Source organism: Coturnix japonica, chromosome Z (assembly GCF_001577835.2).
Source record: "Coturnix japonica isolate 7356 chromosome Z, Coturnix japonica 2.1, whole genome shotgun sequence".
Lineage (NCBI taxonomy): Eukaryota > Metazoa > Chordata > Aves > Galliformes > Phasianidae > Coturnix > Coturnix japonica.
The window spans coordinates 27,221,707-27,236,270 of record NC_029547.1 but is presented as its reverse complement, the minus strand read 5'-3'; positions in this window follow the sequence as shown (position 1 = coordinate 27,236,270).

Genomic DNA, 14,564 nt, shown 5'->3' with positions numbered 1-14,564 from the left:
GAGCTATCAATAATTCACTTATCTATTCAGAAATATGTATTTATGATGAGTCTTTAACATTACCAGTATCAGTACAGAATAAATAAAGCAAACCCTTGCATATGCATAGATATTTAAATATCTCTGATCATTCCTCATTTTTTTCCTTCTCACGGGAGATTTTTCTTTTTTCTTGCAAAATGTATTTTGTTCTTCAGATGAAGGTAGTATCAATAAAATGTAGACAAGGTTTATTAATTAAATGGGAAAATAAAATGGGATAGAAAAGTTAAATACACAAATTGTGAAATAGTTTTTCTAATATCAACTTCTAAATAATAATGATTTTTTTTGTCTTGTCCTAGAATAGGAGTTTAATCCTGTGAGCACCACACAGTTGCTTGATCTCATCTCTCCTAGCTTTGTGAGAGAAGAGAATTAGAAGGATAAAAGTTACAAAAGTCATGAGTTGATAAAAAGATTCTTTAAGAGAGAAGAAAGAGAGAAAAAGAGACAGAAAGAGAGAAAGGAAAGAAAGGCAGGGGAAAAAAAAAATGACATGGGGAAAAAAAAAAAAAGAAGAAGAAGAAAAGAAAAACACCAGCCGAAGAAATTTTAAAGCAATTGGTGCAGTCTTTCACTAGTTGATTGATATCTAGCCAGTCACAGAGTAGCACCCAGTCACCCCAGGTGGTCAGCTTTCTCTAGCTTTTATTGCTGAGCATGATACCATATGGTATGGAATATCCGTTTGGACCATTTGGATCAGCTATCCTTGTTGTGTTTCCTTGTAATTTCCTACCTAGTTTAGCCTCTTCACTAGTAGCATGAGCAGTCAAGAAGACCAGAACTCGGTAAGTACTACTCTGGCAACAAAAATGTTGATTTATTTTCAGAATTTATTTCATTAGAAATCCAAATCATAGCTCCATGAAGAAAATGAATTATAACCAATCCAAACCAGCATACCCATGTACAAGCCACTTGCCAGATTTTCAGATGTACTTTCTCCTTTTTTCTTTTGTGAAACTTTGCCTAGACAGTGTGAAGAGAGGACCAATATTCTTACTGAATCTCTAAGTCATGAAGTTTTTGTTTAATACTAGGACTTAAGGCTTTTCTTTTTCTCACTGAGTATGTATAGCTTTTAAATAGGCCTAGTAAAATAAGTTGATAAAAGAAGTAAACAAATCTTAGATGAAAACTAGGGGGATCTTTATTGTGATGTCTGTCTATATTGAATTGTTTTATTGAAATGGACACTTGCTGACAGGCTGCAACTGGCATGGAGGAAAGTAGAAGAACATCACATGATTTAAAGAAATACTAATTGAAGTAAAGCTTTGTGAGAGGATAAAAGGCAGAGCTTGAGAAAGTATATAGCATACCAAATCATTGTCTATAGCACTCTAACAGATCCCCTTAGAATAACCAGCATTTATACTTCGAAAATGTATTTTATTAAAAGGCATTTTCTGCATTTCAGTAAGTAAACACTGACTTTTACTCAGAAGACTTTAGAAAGTCAACAGGAAATAAAACAGCAGTTGTATCATGGTCAAGTGTCATATGTTCCTTGTTTGAAGTTTTTTGTGGTTTTTTTGTTTGTTTGTTTGTTTGTTTTTAATTGGAAACTTACATATAGTTAGTTATGTTTAGATACTGCAGTTCTGTGGTGAGCTGAATTATTCAACACCAAAAGGTATTTCACTCATGCAATAATGTAAGATGTGTATTTCTAAGCATTGTTTTTACTTGTCCTTCTAGAAAAGAGCAATAGCAGAAATGAGCCAATAACATAAGTTCAATAGAAAAGACATTTTTTGTTTTAGGCGAACTGACAGGGAAAATAGAATTTCTATAAACCCAGAATTCTTGTAACTTGCAATCTACCCTCAAAATTATGGGCAGAGTGCTCTTACCTGTTCTTTCTGTAGAGAAACAGCATCATTATGTTTGAAACAAGTTATATACTTTTGTTTATATAAATGTATAAACAAATGTTATCACTACACTTACAGACTTTGAAAAATAGGAACATTTCTAATGTGAATTACCCAGTTATACCAATTCAGAGAAACAGTGAATTGGAATTACTATAACTCACTACATAGTCTCTTTATATAATATGCAATATTTAAAAGCCTACTTTGTCAAGCATGCATTTATTATTTTTTGTCTCGTTCTCAATATTACTTCAATAGGAAGCAATTCAGAGTGAAACAGTGATAGTGAAAATATAGTTAATTTAGAAATGTGATTTTTGTTTGTTTGGTTTGGTTTTAGTCTTCATAGTAACTATATTATACAGATTTAAAGTAATCATAGAAATACTTAGCATGTCATATCAAAGATGCTTCTGGAGGAAGGAACAGTAATTTCATAACAGAAAACAGCAAAAGAAGTTGTTCAGGACCATAAGTGGAAACACATATTTCATTTTGAAATGAATGAAAGATTTTTAAGAAGCTGTTCAAGTTTATGAAGCCTCTTCAAGGAAGTTGATTTATGAATTATTCTTTACTGTACTACACAGACACTGTCAGATACAATTTCTTACTAGACGTGATCATGAAAAGTAACAGCTTTCTGTAGGAGATTTTATCACCTTTTAAAATAAGTTCTTTCATGATTATTATTTTTTTCCACCTGCTTATTCAATGAAGTTCTTTATTTTTCTAACTTTCTAGTGCTATTCAGTGCTCCTGAAGAGCACTGAAATTCTAAGAGTAATGAAACAGACAGAGAACCTCTAAGCAGTTAGAACATACATTATTAAGTAAGCTTAAGCTTACTCCCACAGCAGCAAGTTAAGACTGTGTCAACATACCCAGAAAGAATATGAGAAAGTTATTTTCAAAAATAATAATTCAATACACCAGAATAGAATATTCCTTTGGTTGTATTTTTGCCTAGGGACAGTGATTTGTCATCTGAACCATATTTTACTTCTACATTCTTATTTGGATGAGCTAATGACAAATGAAGATGTCAATAACAGATCTGTTGGTGCACATTTGTCTACTTCCATGCAGATTAAAACATAGTTGTTCCAGTAGAAATTTAATAAGAATCTTAGATAAGTTTCTCAGCATTCAAAATATGTTGTGAATTCTACTGTTCTATTATTATTATTATTATTATTATTATTATTATTATTATTATTATTATTATTATTATTATTATTATTATTATCCTTAGCAGTCGCCTTTTGAAAAATTTTATCTCTGAGAAAATAGTTTGATATTTCCTTATAATTTTAGCTCTTTTTTTTTTTTTTTTTTTCCCCCACTCTGGTACTTTTATTCAAGGTTCAGTTAGGCTCGACAGATAGGAGTAGCTATTTCAGATCATACAGGTGAGTTTTGTGCCACACACCATATTGTGAAAAATACAGATCTAAAATTATATTGCAAAAAAATAAACTATCTTGATAAAACCTTGTTTTCCAAGGTTAGAAAACTAGTTAAACAGCTGTTAGGCATCAAGGAAGTATAAGAAAAAAATGGGGTATAGGATTTCAGAATGTGCTGGAAATCAGCCAGCAGCACATGTGCCTTATTGAGGGGCTAAATTTCAAAGGATATGTCTACAGCACATATATACATCTCTTAGACTACCAAGAATGATCTAGAAGAATGACATGCCATTAAGATTTGTTCTAAATTTGTAAGTAATGATTTAGTTTAATTAACATAAATACATGGGTAAGGCAAACAAGTTTTTATCCATTTTATTACTTTTGTGTCAATTATTGGCTGTACTCTTGTGATGAGTTATATTTGATGTAATGTTATTTGATATATCACTTTTTTATCTTCTTAAAGAGGATTTCACAACTATATGTATTATTCTAGACTGTAGTGCTTATGCTGCTGCATGCCTCTGTGAATGTAGTACCAAGCAGATGCTAAAGAAATGCTTTGTTAGAAGTATTGTTAAGATATCACCTTCTGTATTGAATGCCACAGAAATCCATTTGCAATTGGAAACCACTCCATCATTTATGTTTTAGCATTTACTAGGAACTTGAAGATGGATTTATCAAATACAGGCTTCTGAAAAGAAAAAAAATAAGACATTGCTTAAGGTTTTCTTGTATGTTATGTTAAAATATCAGTATTTAAATGACCACAGTATGATCTGACCCTTTTAATTAATAATAACTCATTATAAAGTACAAATACCATATAGAACACCTACAGCCCCAGAGGACTCAATTGTTAACTGCAGCTACTGTTGTTTTATGATTCCAATAACTAAAATTTGTGACTGTGATTTTATTTTTGTTTCTAACAAAATAAATTAATGTTTCTTCAATTTTACTTTAGCTTCAGGCATTTGCTGTCTGTTTTATTTTCTGCCATCATTAAAATTGAAAATCTGGGGAGAACTGCACTTTTTCAGTACTTGATGGACAATGAAAATTGGGAATGTTCAAGCAATCAATATTCAATTAACATATTTAATATTAAGTATCAAGCTGCAGTGCCCTGTTCATTAAGATATTTACAGCCATATGGTAGCTTTTGTTTTTGGTGTCAGTTTGATTGGGTGGGCAATGCTTAGTCACAACATAAGATACACTTATTGATTCTTAAAAGGTCTTTATTCACGCTTGAGCCAAAGCAGCTGGCCAAGGGGTAAAGAGCACTCAAGTAACCCAAACCTCTGGATATTACTTTCTGTTGTACCATCTGTATCTTATTAAATATTCCCAACTTTTGCCAAGTTTGGCCAATTTGTATGTTAAATCAAGATCTGAAAATGCTTGTGTGGGAGGAAAAAAAAAACAAAAACAAAAACAAACAAACAAACAAACAAACAAAAAACAAACTAATGTATTAATCATTCTTTTTTAAAAATATAAATTCAAATATTGCTGCAAAAATAATAGCAGTAAGGTGTAAGATTTCTCAGATGTTTAGACAGATATAGGAGAACCTTGGCACATTTTATTTCCAGAGAATCATACCATCCTCAGCCCTAAAGGAGACAACATTCACCTCCTTCTTGGAAAATAAGAAAAATCAAAACTTCTGTGAAGCATCAGTAGAATAAATAACAATCAATATATATATATATATCATTTTTATTTTTATATCCAGTACATGCTATGACAAAATGAGCTCTAGTGCATTGGCTAATTACTGACATTTTACTTTCTTGTAACAAATTAAACACCAAATCAATTTCAAGAACCCAACACATAGCAATTCTATACAGGAAGTTCTGAAAGCAGTATCTCCTATTTTGTTGTACTGGAAGTATAGCAATAGACATTGAACCTTGCTGACACTATTCCATTACATTTTGTTTCCATGCAACAGATGGCAGCAGAGCGGCAATCTGACAAAATGTTGTCTAACATGGATGAGCATATGAAGCAAAGGTGTGGAAATGAATTCCTCTATTTGGAAAAAAACGGCACCTACTGACATCCATCAAAGCTTACTGGTTGATTATGGGGACAATGGATGTGAGTACAGTGAGGTGATGGGTTCTGCATTCCAGCACTGACAACTGCATCAGTGGGTCACCTCCACTGATGCAGATTTCTACAAACACAGCATGAAGGCTGGTCCATCACTACTGAAAATGCATGGCCAGAGGTGGTGACTATGTTGAGAAATAGTTGTCATGTCAAATGAATTTATATTTATTTCAATGAGAAAACTTCCTTGCTGAAATTAAATGACGTGCAAAAGTAACCCAACAAAAGCTTTAAATCAATTACTCAGAAAAGTTACTACTGATGAACTAGCAGTATATAACACCAGTGATCAACTGATTATGCAGAATAAGGTTCAACAGATGTATAAAGAAAGGCTATGAAGAGAGATTTTTCAGTTCAGAAATATCAGAAATACCTTGTTTGTATTTAGGCATGACAGTATTTTATTCACAATTTTTAAAAAAGTAATTATCAAGAGTACTGACATAAATGGAACAGATATGTACATACAATGTGTAATGGTCTTGTTTGTTTGTTTGTTTGTTTTTAAATGCCATAATCACAAATGGCTCTGCTAATATTTGGGTTTCTCAGAGCAATTTTATGCTGTTAGCTGCATGTTATTATCTTGCTTTTAGGATTATGCAGTTCATTTCTGGCTTACATGCAAAAGTTGCTTACTGCTTTAGTGCAAGAGAAAAGTGCAGAAGAAAAATGGATGCCTATGAAAATATGTTCCTCTGTTGCCCAGTTATAGCATAAATTTTGCCTTTCTGGATTACTACGTGAGGTAAAGGTGTGAAAGCAGTATATTAGGATGTCCCAAATATGTTTCATTTACTGGTAATGTACAAATTACATTAATATCTCTGTTATAGCAGTCTATTTCTCAGAATCCAGAATGAAAATGTAATTAATCACTACTAAAGTAATTGTCTACAGTTGAAACAAATCACCAATACAGTTCAAAGTAAATTTCTGAAGCTATAATACTACATATTATCTTGAGTATAATACTTATTTCTTGTACTGGGAATATAATACGTCTGTATGTAGCCTTTTAATGTGTTAAAATGTACTCTAATTTATTCTTCTCTATTTTCAGAATTACTAACTTGACAAACCCTTAAACCAAGATTCTCACTGAGATTAGTTGGCCTAGCTAAGGGTTTTCAGAGCACATATCTTCCTGTAGATAGCAGCTGGATGAAGGCCTTCAATGGCATGAAGAATACTTTAATGCACAGAGTAACCAAAGTTCCTGTATGTTATTGCTTTTATGTTAAGAAGCTGTAAAAGTGATTCAAGTTTCTTTTCAAATAAAATCAGTGTAATGGCTTATAAGAAATTGATTAATAATACGAAAATGCTTAGTTAATTTTTGTATGCATTTTCTAATTGCACTGAACAAGGGTTTCTATCTTCTAGAGCTATGAAATTAAAAAGAGATTGTGTTTTCTCAGCTAACCTTTACATTCTGAGCTGACCCACTATCACTGTTCTCTACGTATGCACTTTCAAGGTTTCTCAACTTCAGACCACAGTGGACTGTTTACATAACTGAGCTGTCCATACATACTAGTTTGAGTATAAAAAGAGCAAATTATCAATACAAACTTCACAGTTTAATAAATCTAGATGAATTGTGCAGTTTACACTGACAATCTGCACTATTTGTACTTAGTTGTATGTATGGCTGGTTCAGCTATATTTGTAATGCAGTGTAGTCTGAAGTATCTGCCATCAACTAGATACTTTCACCATGAGATCTCCCATAGAAGCAGTACTGGCTAGGATGCCTCTCAGTCACACTTCATTAAATTGATGATGATGATTATTTGCAAAGATATATTGTTCAAGTGAGCTGTTTTTATTCCTAGTAATTTGAAAACCTGTCTGAGACTGGTCAGGAGTGTCTCAAATCAACATGGGGAAATAACATCACTTTGTTTACAATTTTACATTTGAAACCATGTATTTAGAATTGTTTGCCTTTGAAATGGAGAGCTCAGTTTTTATTGGCTGAAGGCTTGGCCTGTGAGCAAACAACGTCATCTTGATATAGGAAACTGGGAGGTGGTACCACTGTATCCTGTGAAGACACAATGTAAGCTAGTGTCTTCCAGCTTTCCCTTGCCTGTTGACTCAAATTTACAAGGTCTGGAAGACAGGAACAAAGGAGTTCTTGCTGAGATCCCTAAACCAGATGTTATCACTCCAAGGGAGCTAGCTCAAACACTTTGGACAGTCAGTTTACACTGTCATCACTGGTTGTCATCAACTGAACAACACCAACTCCTACAGCCCACCACTACTGAAGATCAGCACCTGAAACCAAGGCATCACTGGATCCAAAAGTGGTGAATCACTTTGACTTGCTATACTTATATATCTGTTTCTCTTTTCCCCTTCTCTATCTTCTATCTTCTTTTATTCTTTTACTCTGTGTAGTACCCGCTTGAAATTCTCTTAACTGTAATGCTTATTAATTTTAATCAACCAGTTAGCCAATTTTATTTCCAAGTAGTTATTGTTAGTTGTTAAGTAAGCTCTCAAAATACAGGTGCATATTATTCCTCTAAGTATTGGACTCCATCATGGTGTCCCTTGCTGACTAGGCAGTGACTTAGGAGATGGAAAAGATATTCACCTCCCTCAGATCCCACTGAGTGGGATGAGACAACTATTACTTATTCTTCCAAGTACTTCTAAACCTTCAGAGTATATTAGATAAGAATCCACATCAAGATCTGTAAAATTCCATCTCTATCTAGCTGAAACTTTCCCGATTCTCTTTTATTTTGTCTCTAAGACATTAATTTATCTTCTATTTTATTTTTTATTTTAATTTATTTTATTTCAGTTTATTATTTGAATGTAATAACAACTATATTTGTCACTCATTTTCCAAGTCATCATTCTTTTGAAGTCTTTTCCCAGCCCTCCATGATTTGATCAAATTGCCATGAGGGAAAATGATGGGATGGTGCTCATTTAAACTTCCCCCAGTTAGCTTTTGAGTATCAGAGGGTAGAGAAAAATGAGAACAATAGCCACTGTAAAATGATATCCTGCTTTTGTATTTTATTGCCATCAAATAAGATCTGATGACTAGCTAACTAGAGCCAGATTTTTCTAGTGGCCAGAAATACAGAAGAGTTCCTTCTCTAAAAACCAAAGCAAGTTCCTCTTGTCTTGAAAATATGATTGTGCGTTAAGATAAGGATTGTAAGATCCTCAGTAATTATTATCTTGGGCAAAACAGACTCAGTATCAGGAGAATAATGTAACTTATTGTCTGTTACTAACAGACAACACCAATGAGAACTAAAAATAAACTAAAAACACTTTTCCTCCATACACTGTTTTCTAAATCTTCCTGGCAAAAGAAAATGGAGAATTAGTCTATAATTAGTCTATAATGCTTTGTTTCTGCTACTCGAACAAATTTAACTTCACTTTCATTTCCTTCTCCAGTGTGGGATGCATGTCTGCATGTGGAGATCTGGTCAGTGTGGTGCCTATGGGACGCAGGGGACAGCCTGTTTCTCCATGGTCTTCTCCTTTGGCTTCAGGGAGCTTCTGCTCTATTCCTGGAGCACCTCTTGCCCTTCTTCTGCACTGACCTTGGTGGCTACAGGGCTGTTTCTCTCATTTTTACCTGTTTCTTGACTGCAGTTTTTCAGCCTTTCTCAAGTATGTTATCATGGAGGTGCAACTAATGTCACTCATGTCTCAGTTCCGTCCAGTGATTATTCCCTTTCAGAGCTGGCTGGAAATGTCTCTGATCTGGCAGTTCCTGGACAATTCATGCAAAGACTCCCCCTACAGACCTTCCACTACCAAAATCTTGACAAGTAAGCTCAGTACAGAATTCTGAAAGAAAAACTGGCAGCTTTTGATAATGTGTGGAAAAGAAACTGACCTGAGCCTCACTACAATCTTCTTTCATGTGGTTATAAAGAACACTAAGGTCTCCTGAGTCTCCTCCAGACTTAATGATCCCAGTTTCCTCAGACGCTCCTAATAAGCCCTATTAAGACCATGGAGCACTCATCAGCTTCATTGCCCTTCTCTGAACACACTCTTTGATGTCTTTCTTGTAGTAAGGGGCCCAAATCTGAACACAGTACTCAAATTGGGGTCTCACCAGTGACAAGTACAAAGGCATGATCATGTCCTTAGTCCTACCAATGACACTATTTCTGGTACAAGCCAGGGTGATGCCAGCCTTCTTGCCTACATGGGCACACTGCTGTCAACTAACACCCTTTTCCACCATGCAGCTTGCCATACACTCTGCTTCAAGCTTGTAGGGATGCAGGGGGTTGTAATGAACAAAGAGTAGGACCCAGCAGATGGTTTTGTTGAAGCTTATACAATTGCCTTCAGCCCATTGATCCAGCCAATTCAGATCCCTCTGTAGGGCCTTGCTACCCTCAGGCAGATCAACAAATGTTCTGCCCCTGAGGTTTCTTCAGCAGCATTTTAGGCAGAAACTAAATGCCTGTTAGCAAGAAAATAAGACTGCAGTGTATGAAGAGGGCCAAGCCATGATGCTGATCTATACTTAAACAGTAGTAAGTATAAAGCCAGATCAAAACACAGCATCAGGAAAGAGATGATGGATAAATAGGGCAAAGTAGGGAAAGACAGCTCAGAATAAATTCTGTTTAATTAGTCCAAGTGGAATATGTATAATCAGTACGTTGTTTTTTACTTGTCTGTACCATTCTTTCCTTTTAATGCTAGAGTTTTAATAGAGCAGTGCTGTCATGAGATGCATATCATAAACATCTCCTTATGGCATACACAAAATGGTAAAAAACATTCTTCCAGTGGACATTTTTGTCTAATTTCCTAAACTAATATAAAAGATCAAGCAATTGTTTAAACAAACGTGTATTTATAGATACATTTGATAGCAAATTTCCTTGATAAGTTAGAACATTTCATAGTTGATTTTCATGTTTGATATAGCTGGCAAATATTAGATTAAATGTAGAAACTGCAGAAGCTATTTGTATCTCACAGAAAAAAAATATATATATATATATATATATTTCTATACTCATATATATGTATATAAATGAGTGATAGAATGAATAAGTAAATAAATAAAAGAATCCATAAGTTACTAGTTTAAGATTAAAATAATTTACTTTTCCTTCAACTTAGAAACTGAAGCTTAGGTGACGGAATTCAGCATAGCTTCACTGACTTCAGTGGAGCTCTGCCAATTTTATATCAATTGTGGATCTTGGCCAAACTACTTGTTGCATTCTTATGGAGAGCATTTAATGAGGATTATTGTCAGTTTCTATTGTAAATGCTGACACAGAGCTCTTTGTCCTTTTTAGCTGAGTGTTATTTAGCACTTCTGTTGCATCTTCATCTTTTTTGTCTTTTGTGCTACTTGAAATTTAATGTCGAGAAAATAGTTTGTAACTAGTAACTAAAAATGTAAAAATACTAATTTTGAGAATATGAAGCTCAGTGATTATAAGGAACAGACTTCAAAAGGTGTACTGATCTTCAGCACATTTAGGCCAATTTAAAAAAAAAATAGTCTGCGAATTTTCACTCAGGAATGGACTATATAAATGTAGCATGGAGGAAAAGCTGAACACGGGAAATTATGAGTTATAACAGAAATTTAGGGTCTAAGAATATTGATTAATTATTCTCAGCACTGGATCTCAATCAAGTAAGATAATTAAACTGAAGAAAAGTATGTAGTACAAATATCAGGCAATTCTAGAGATTCAGAGCAACTTACACTGAATCCACATCCAGAACCCATAATTATCATTTTCCATGTCAGAGCTTCTTTTTCAGTGATGTAATTTGAATTAAAAGGTTCTAATATGCAAAGATGGAAAACAGGAAGGAAATTATTTAAACCAAAAGATGTGCCAGCATAAAGCAGAGTGTTCTGTGATAGACCATATATTGTAACTTAGAATTTTGGAATACTCCCAATAAAACAAGATGAATAATGAAGTAATAAGGTCCCAATTAGACATGATTATTTTATATGATTCAAAATGAATAGTGATTTATGAATTTCCTTCCACTGCTTAATAACATCAGGTGAGTGGGTTTTTAGACACTTTCCCTTTGGCACCATCCTAATCAAAGTAAATACATTTCCGTTCCCACTATAATCATCTGCATATTGGCAAATGATAAAATTATTTTTTCTGTACTAAATGAAAAGATACTTCCTCATTATATTTCTGAAGGAAAGAGCTGAGGCATCTAATGATCTCTGAACTCAGTGAATGCTGAAGTTTATAAATACCTAACTTGCATATATGTAACTCCCAGCAAATTTCCACTGAGATCTGATCATTCACCTACATTTTCTGGATCTAGATTTTAGGACAGTGATTTGCTAAAGATAGGCGTTATATTGTGTGATGATACAGGACCTGTTCCTGTAAGCACATCTTCATATTGCTCCCAAATTATCACAGAACTCACTGAGACAATTACTAATTTTAAGAAATAAATGTGTAAGAACTTAACAGCAAAGATTTGTTACCATTGAGCAAGGCATCCTTTATTGGCATAGCTGAGGTAGCATTGGGATAACTCTCCAAGAATGCTCCACCAGTTGATCATTTGTGAACAGATTATACTTTCACATGTATTACATATTAATTACATTCCCCAAATCTAATCCTAAGCACTCCCACCGACTGCCCAAAGGACATAGCCTTATCCCCCTGGAACTGAGACAGTCCATTGCTTGCTCACTTTTAGTACACAGGGGAGGAGGATGGGGGTTGTTGTTTGCTTCCTACCTGTCATGGTTTAATAATTTTGTAATTTTGCTATCAGTATTCCACATCATAACATCATATAAAGCATGAATAATTTTACTGAATGTGCAACTTACAGAAGAAGACTACATCTCCCAGAGAACATCATGGTCAGAGATGAGTCACGGGACCTGGACACTATATTATCTCACTTGCGGGCTGGACTGTGGTCTTTCAAGTTCTGGCGTTCAGGAGAGCAGTGTGTGGGAGCCTTCACCGTTTCGCCTAGAGTTTACAGTAGGCCTCTCAGTTTTGGGACTCATTCTCTCTCCTATTTTGCTTGATTCATTAGCTTAATTTCTATTATATTATATTATATTATATTATATTATATTATATTATATTATATTATATTATATTATATTATATTATATTATATTATATTATATTATATTGTGTTAACCTATATTTCGATATAGTATTTAGTAAATAAGTGTGCCTCCTTAGATTGTTGTCACTGTTTTCTTTTCCTAATTAACTTTTCCTTTCGGCCTAGGGCCCCTTTCGTTTAAAGTGTGACACTCCCAACATTTCTTTTGTCCCAAAGATTGCCATGGAATGTAAGGACAACCTGGGAAGTCTGCATAAACAGACAAGGAAGACAAAGGGGAATGTCTTGATGCTGTCTGTCACATTTTAGGTGAATTCTGCCTGGTATGTGTGGATCCTGGCTTCATCTGAAGTTGATAAGTGATAAGGACTTCACTAAAAAGCTGCAGTTTTTCAACTGTTTCTTTTGCCTTGTTAAAGCAGAACAGTCTTACAGCATGTCTTCCCATCTACACTGCTACATCACAATTATCATCCACAACATCTAAGGCTACTGTCATGCTGCAAGCAAGCATTAACAGAATATATTGTGTAATTACTTCTTCATATCATTATTCACTGTCTTATTTGCATTGTAGACAGTATCTTTACTTTCTCAGGAACTAGCAATATGGTTTTGCCTGCTTGTTCGTTTGCTTTTTTTGTTCATTTTGTTCTGTTTTCCACCTGTCAATGAGGGAATTAAGAGAAAACGTGAAAAGAGGAGAACAGTTGAATTTCCTGTGCTCCAAAACAAAACAAAACAACAACAAATACATTTCTTTTTCTTATATAGGAGAGATAAAGGTAGGTTTAATTCATATTGACAATAAAATAGTGTGTCGAAATATATTCATGAGAATATCATTATTTCTCTTTCTATATCATTATTTCTCTATTTTTTTCAAGCATTTTTCTAGCAGCAAATCATCTAGTTAATAAAATTCAAAAGGTCTTTTTCTATCAAAATCTACGTGATTATCAAGGAGTAAAGAGATTCAATCAAAATCCAATAGCTCCAGGCAGTAAAGAAGCTACTTTTAAAAGCAGAAATTCAAGAAATTCTCCTACATTGTATTGCTTTCCTGAGAGTTTCAAACAAAGCTTGTTTTCTAAGCCTTGGTCCTGTTGTTCATCAGCAGATATATGACCTGTTTTACATAGCTAATCCAGGTTCTAATAGCAACTCTCAAGGAAAGGTAAAGGCAAAGGCAAAGTAAAGTAAGGCAAGGCAAAAGAGCTTTTTTCTATTTTATAGTTTGAACAATTTGGTGATGGTTATTTGGCATGAATGATTTTGATTTTAATGTCACTGTTTGTAAATGGCATTATTTTAATTAATATTTCTCAGTTTAAGAATTATGAGTGTGAACTATGTACTCTGACATAATTTATCTAAATATGCTTTGTTCCCTACTGAGCAATATACCTCAGATTATTAGCTATTTCAGTAGTTAGCTGAAATGCTGATAAATCTGTAACTGTTAGACTCATTTCTTGTATGTTTCCTGATACTGTCTGTCCAATGTCTGGGAAGTCTTTCTGAGTGATTTTTGGAACATATGGTCCACAGCAGCCTTTCTGTGCCCATATGGAACAGGTTTCCAGGCAATTTCTATTGGACTCCTGTCAAATTTTACTGAGATACATAGTCACATCAGTCAAAGTCATTTCACTCTTGGAGTTCTCTTCCATCAGTATGAGTATGTGATTGAATGTTAAATGAAAATAAATGAACAGTATAAAAATCTCAATAAAGATTATTTTACTCTATCTAATCTTGCTATTGGCATATACATTTGTATTTTTTGCCTACAAGCTATTCCATAAAATTAAAATATACAAATCACAAAGTTCCACATAGTAGAAGTTAATGAGATATTTGCTTTTGGTTAAAAATGAAAAAAGAATAAAACCTATGCATGCACTACATGGTGAATAAAGAACTTGCTGGATAGATGCAGCCAGAAAGTTTTCATGTGTCCAGATGGAGG